This window comes from Leptinotarsa decemlineata, unplaced genomic scaffold (genome assembly GCF_025532065.1).
Source record: "Leptinotarsa decemlineata unplaced genomic scaffold, Ldec_3_MD MMD2_tig00000199_RagTag_RagTag, whole genome shotgun sequence".
NCBI classification, from domain to species: Eukaryota; Metazoa; Arthropoda; class Insecta; order Coleoptera; family Chrysomelidae; genus Leptinotarsa; species Leptinotarsa decemlineata.
Genome location: NW_027412544.1, coordinates 15,193,233 through 15,199,344, shown reverse-complemented (window position 1 = coordinate 15,199,344; position 6,112 = coordinate 15,193,233). Strand labels below are relative to the sequence as shown.

Genomic DNA, 6,112 nt, shown 5'->3' with positions numbered 1-6,112 from the left:
TGTATTTGATTCGAATCTTGGTAAAAGTTGTGTGTGGATACATTTACCGATATATAATTATCTCACTGGCTCACTGAAAAATTTCTATTGGATTCACTAATTATCATGTAGAGCTGACTCTCATATTTTGGTGAAATAATATTGTTATAAAACGAGCAGTAATAATATATTACAGAGAACCAGAGCATATTTCATATGCATCTCCACTCACAATGGAATTTGATGAAATTGGCGACATTGTTGTATTTGTGCCACTTGCTTGTGTTTGGATAACTACAGGAGGCGATGGAATGTCCACTGTAAGTGATCCCATTTTGATTACACATTGCATTGCAACAATTTATCGTGATAGTGTGAACTGACCATATTCACGTAAAAATGTTTGTACATGTTTCTGGCATCATGATATTTGACATATAATATAAATGAAAAACGTGTCTCGCGTCACGTGCATTTGTAATTGAAAAATCTTAAATTTTACTGCGTTTAATATAATGATTAAATTTTTCAGTCATATAACATATAAATTGAATGTAGAGCTCAAAGATGTGAAAATATACAGGGTGTTCCATTTGAAAAAAATGGCTTTCAATCATTTTTTCATGTGATCAAAGTAGCTGCATTTCTTAAAGACACCGTATGAAGGAAATAAAAATATAACTCGAAGTGAAGGTCCTTATGGTATTACTCCACTACATTTCGAATTTGATCGTCTTAGTACCAGAGAGTTCAAGATAATTAGCGTTTATTAAAGTACATGTTTGAAAAAAAAATCAAAATTAATTTATATCTTCTGAACGGTAACACATAGGTATGATGAAATAGTACATGAAGTTGTTGATGAAGTGATGAAAAATCATATTATGACATTATATGCAGGGTGTTCCGTTTGAAAAATTAAAGTAGCCGTTTTTATAGTTGAAGCGGTAATACCCCATCGTCTAAAATATTTCGTCTAATTAACGCTCATCGCGAAAAACCCTGTATAGTTTTCACGTATCAAAGCAACTCGTTATATAATTTATCATATAAAAATAAATGTAAACGGAATGATGAAAAACGAATATCTACTGAGACGTCAGTAATGAAAATTAATACAAAACTCAATTTCACTCATCATTCAACTCAAAAGGCAAGTTACCGAAACTTGTTCGATTTAATAATCAACGCGGGCGTAAGTCCCATCGTTCAACTGTTGTCATATGATTTTAAGAATCTTGAAACAAGTGCACATATGTTCTGTCATTGTGGTTTTTGTACTCATCATTATATTCATCATTATTATATTACAAATAACTCTTGCAATTGAAACGAACTAATCACTTTACTACACAAACGTTGAATGGATATTCAATTGTAATTGAATTGAATGATTCCCTTGTTGTTCTCTTTAAGTTATGCCAATCTTTTTGTAGGCTTTACATACTGAAAATAAGTTGGGAATAAAAAAATAAACAGAATACCAACTCAAAATTAATTGAAGTTTTCCACAACATTGCAATTGTACATTAAGCTCAAAATGAGTCTACAGAAAGCGCATTCCGTTTCAGAACGCTACGTTTCGGGATTCCATTTCTAGTCGTAACACTGACTACTCACTATGTTATCCTTCTCTGGGTGGACAGATACGATTCTACCCATACGCCACTTCATCGGTTGTAGATTTTTTCCGGAAAAAGCACAAGTGAACTGATTTCTATCGACTCTGGATTACCGGTTTTCCATTTGCTGTGCTGTCGTAACGATGTGAGATACTTTGCAGACCAGCTCTTAAAAAAATTCAGGATCATTTGTTTGTAGTTGCTCGAAGAGTTTCAATCTATTAATGGGTAGTGGTATAGCCATCAGTGAATCACCCACACACCCACGAGGAAATGAGAGGGGGTATAGAAAGACAAATCATTACTATCATGGGATAATACAGTAAAAAAATCTGTTTTAAAATCTGTTTTTCCGTTAATCAGCTGATTTGATATTGCTTCAATCTAGCAAAGTACACTGTACAAACACTTTGCTAGAAGATAATCTCGTACGTCTATACTAGATTCGAAGATTGCATTCATAACATCTTTCAGTTCACTATTAGCTCCTACAAAATTAGTGCCGTTGTTAGAATGAATATCTGTGCACAATACATGACGTAAAATAATTCGATATGCCCTGCCTTATTTGTGAAACATAGAAAAATGCAAATATATGAATATATATGAATAATACAATTGCATGGAGTGAACAAGTGATTAAGGATAAGTACAAAGTACTTGTTTCCTTGAAATTAACAGATAAATAGACAAATAAAAAAGGAAAAATATATGTATAAAAATTATCAAATGGTAAAATTTTAAAAATATACAACTCTAAAACTAATATATATAGTCAGCTCAAATTCTATAAAGAATATAATTCAAATAATACAAAAAAGTTAAATGACATACATTGGTTGTATTCCACTAGGGTTCAAATAGTTGGGAGATCATATTCCTTTCATTTTCATTGATATATTTCTTTAACTTTTTCTTGAAGTTTTGTTTACTTTTACATTTTTTTATATCTCCTGGTAGGGTATTATACATTTTTATTGAGTTTATGCTCTTTGAGTTTTTGATTTTGTAGCATGCGGTAGGATGTGTTTGTTACGGTTTCGAGTATTGTATTCATGGTTAGGAATATCAGCTTTATGTTTTTGAAAGTGGTATTTCATATTCACACAAAGGTAAAATAATTGCCTGATATCCATGATTTTTATTTCTTTGTAGAGGCTAGATCAGAGTTGTATCTAGAGCTTTTCTGTAGCATTAATTTCAAGAACCGTCTCTGTATCACTTCTAGTCGATTGAGATGGGTTTTAAGCGCACCACCCCAGGCTTCAATACCATATCGGATATGACTTTCTACGAGAGAGGAGTATATTACTTTCATTTCTTCTATGGATAAGTAAGTGTTCAGATTTTTGAATTTATATAAAATGGTTTGGAGTTTTTTGGTCACGTATTTTATATGATAATCCCATTTAAGATGTGTGTCCAGATATATTCCTAAATATTTTGTCTCAGTTGTAGTATTCAATTTTAACATTTTTCCATCTATATTTATTTCTAGGTGGCGAAAAGGAGGGATGCCAGATTTGTTGCAACTGAAAGGAAGAACGTGGGTTTTTTCGAAGTTGACTGTCAATAGTTTGTTATCGAACCATTCTTTAATAAATTTGAAATCTATTTCTGTAGTATTTTTTAGTTCCTGCCATGATGGAGCTTGATAAAAGATAACGGTGTTATCAGCATATCCTACGATATCACCTTTACTAGCAACTGAGAACAATTCATTCACATATAGGTTGAATAACAACGGACCCAGGACTGTGCCTTGCGGTATTCCATATTCAATGATTTTTGAGTTACTTGAATCATCACCAATTTTCACTTTCTGTGTCCTTTCATTTAAATAGCTTTCAATGAGGTTATAACAATTACCTCTTATTCCTATTTTTTCTAGTGTCTCTAAGAGTAGCTTATGGCTGACAGTATCAAATGCTTTTTTTAAATCTATGAATAAGCAAAGACATGGAGTTCCCATTTCCAGAGCTTGGTGTATTTTCTCTGCGATGTATAGGATAGCATCCACCGTGGAGATTTGTTCTCTAAAGCCAAACTGTTTACAAGAAAGAAGTTTAAATTTATTTATAAAAGATAAGAGTCTGGTTTTCAATAATTTCTCGAATATTTTTGATAGATTCGTTATCAGTGAAATGGGTCTATAATTGGTAACAATGTTTTTGTCCCCACTTTTGTGTATCGGGATGACGACTGATTTTTTGAGAGAAGTTGGCCATATCCCCTTATCTAGACATCGATTTAAGGTATGAGTGAGAGGAATAACGATATTGCCTGAGATTTGTTTTAGTGTTTCTGCTCGTATTTGATCTTCCCCTACGGATTTTTTATTTTTCAGTTCATTGATAAGAGTCTTTACTTCAGTCGTATCGGTAGGACGGATACTTATAGAATTTATTAGTCATGTTGTGTTTGTTTTGAAATTTGGGTTCCTAATAATTTGTTCAGCCAATGTTTTACCAGTTTCAATGAATCTGTTATTGAATTCGTTTGCAATTTCCCCTCTTTCCATTCAATAATTCACCTTTGTCATTTTTTATACTCTGTATTTGTTTCTCTGATTGTTTTTTACCAGTGATGCTCTGCACTGTATTCCAGAGTTTCTTTGAATTGCACGAGTTATTTTTAATTTCTTCTCGGTAGTAGTCGCGCTTAGCTCTATTCATTAAATTGGTGAGTTTATTCTTATAATTTTTGTAATAGTGTTTCAATTGTTCGTTGTGTGGGTTGTTGGTCAGTTCCGCAAACAAATCGTTTTTAGTATTGATAGATTTCAATAGGCTATTCGTTAACCATGGTGCAAATTTTGTGTTCTTCCTAGTACATTTTTTAATATCAGTACATTTTTTAATAGCGTTTGTTAAAACATCAATAAATTTTTCCATTGCAGTGTTTGGATTTTCTGTTGAGTACACTGACTCCCAGTTTTCATGGTGTAATGTATTATTTAATTTTGTTTCATTAATATATTTTCTATATCTCATTCCGTAGTTTTTTTTTTGGAATTTCGTTATCCATAACAATTTGTAATATAGTTGTAAAATGATCGGTGATATTGCTTTTCAGAACAATTGGTATTGTCATGTCAAGTATATTCCATTTACTCTTGATAAAAATATGATCAAGACATGATATCTGGTTATTATATATTCTTGTGGGATCATTAATACTGGATATGTACCCAAGTTCATGCAATATACTGAGATATTCGGTTGTGTTTTCGTCTTCCTCTAACAGATTTATATTTATATCACCTATGAAGAGATAATAATCATATTTCTCTGGTTGTATAGTTTCAAAGTACCGCATTAAAATTTGATTGAATTCATTTATGTTCATTGAGGGTGATCGGTAACAGCTAGTGATGAGTGTATCATTTTTATTTCCGATTTTAATTTTTGCTTTGAGAAATTTAACTCTTTCTATTGCAACAATTTCGCTATCAAATTCGTAATCTTTTTTTATAAACATTATTACTCCATCGTTTTGATTGTATTCACCTTCATTATAAATTAGTTTGTATCCTGGTATACAATATATATGAGGGTCAGGTAATTTCCAGGTTTCTGTTAATGTCACACAATCAAAATCGGAGTTTATCTCATCCAACATCATTTTGAAATCATCAATATTTTTAAAGTGTCTATTTTGAAATCTCTTATGTATTGGTCCATTCTGAGAACTCAAATATAAGAGTGCTACCTATAGTACTAAATATATATATATATATATATATATATATATATATATATATATATATATATATATATATATATATATATATATATATATATATGAATGGAAAATACTGAGTTTTTGTTAAAGTGACAAAATTTATATGAAATTGCAGTTTTTGTAGTAAAAACAATATAGATTTATAATGATAAAATGGATTATATTTTCAGAATACATGAATCGTCCTGAGCAAAATGTCATTCACTTCCTTTCCTTTGACCCGATCTCGTTTTGATTTTTTCTATGTTACGATTTTGTATCTTATTTGGTAGATTCCAGTCTGTTTTCGACGATAGTCCACTTGTAGGTGTCGTAGGAGGTTTAAGGGCCTCTTTTAGTAAGCTTTCCGTCTCCTTTATGATAGATTCAATGAGGAGTGGTTCTGTAGGTGTGGAAGGGGTACTACTGTGTGTAGTTTCTATGTCGTCCTTTCTTTTTTCTTCTTTCTGTAGAAGTTGCTTTACTGTGAGCTCCTTTCCGTCGACCACTAGTTTATTTCCTTTAATATAAGTTTTTTTATTTAGAGTATCCCTATATAATTTGAGATTCCTCTTCAAAACTCTAAGTTCTTCTCTTTGCAGATAAGTCAGATCATTGGCTATTGAAATTTGGGTTCCTCTTAATTTTTTGCAATTCGAAAGTACATACTTCTTTGTGAAATTGGACACGAATTCGATCTTTACTGGGCAGTTTTTTCGAGATCCTAGACAAATTATGTTTTTAATTTGATTTCTGGTTATGTCTACTTCTAGTAGAGCTTTCAGCTC

The 6,112-nt window shown here is 31.5% G+C and overlaps 1 long non-coding RNA gene across 1 annotated transcript; it reads left to right on the top strand.

The window, feature by feature from the left end:
* Positions 1–2,593: 2,593 nt before the first annotated feature.
* Positions 2,594–3,204, top strand: LOC141481462 (uncharacterized). The gene is made up of 2 exons (XR_012464993.1): positions 2,594–2,934; positions 3,100–3,204. It is a non-coding gene; the product is annotated as an uncharacterized lncRNA (long non-coding RNA).
* The last annotated feature ends 2,908 nt before the right edge of the window (positions 3,205–6,112 follow it).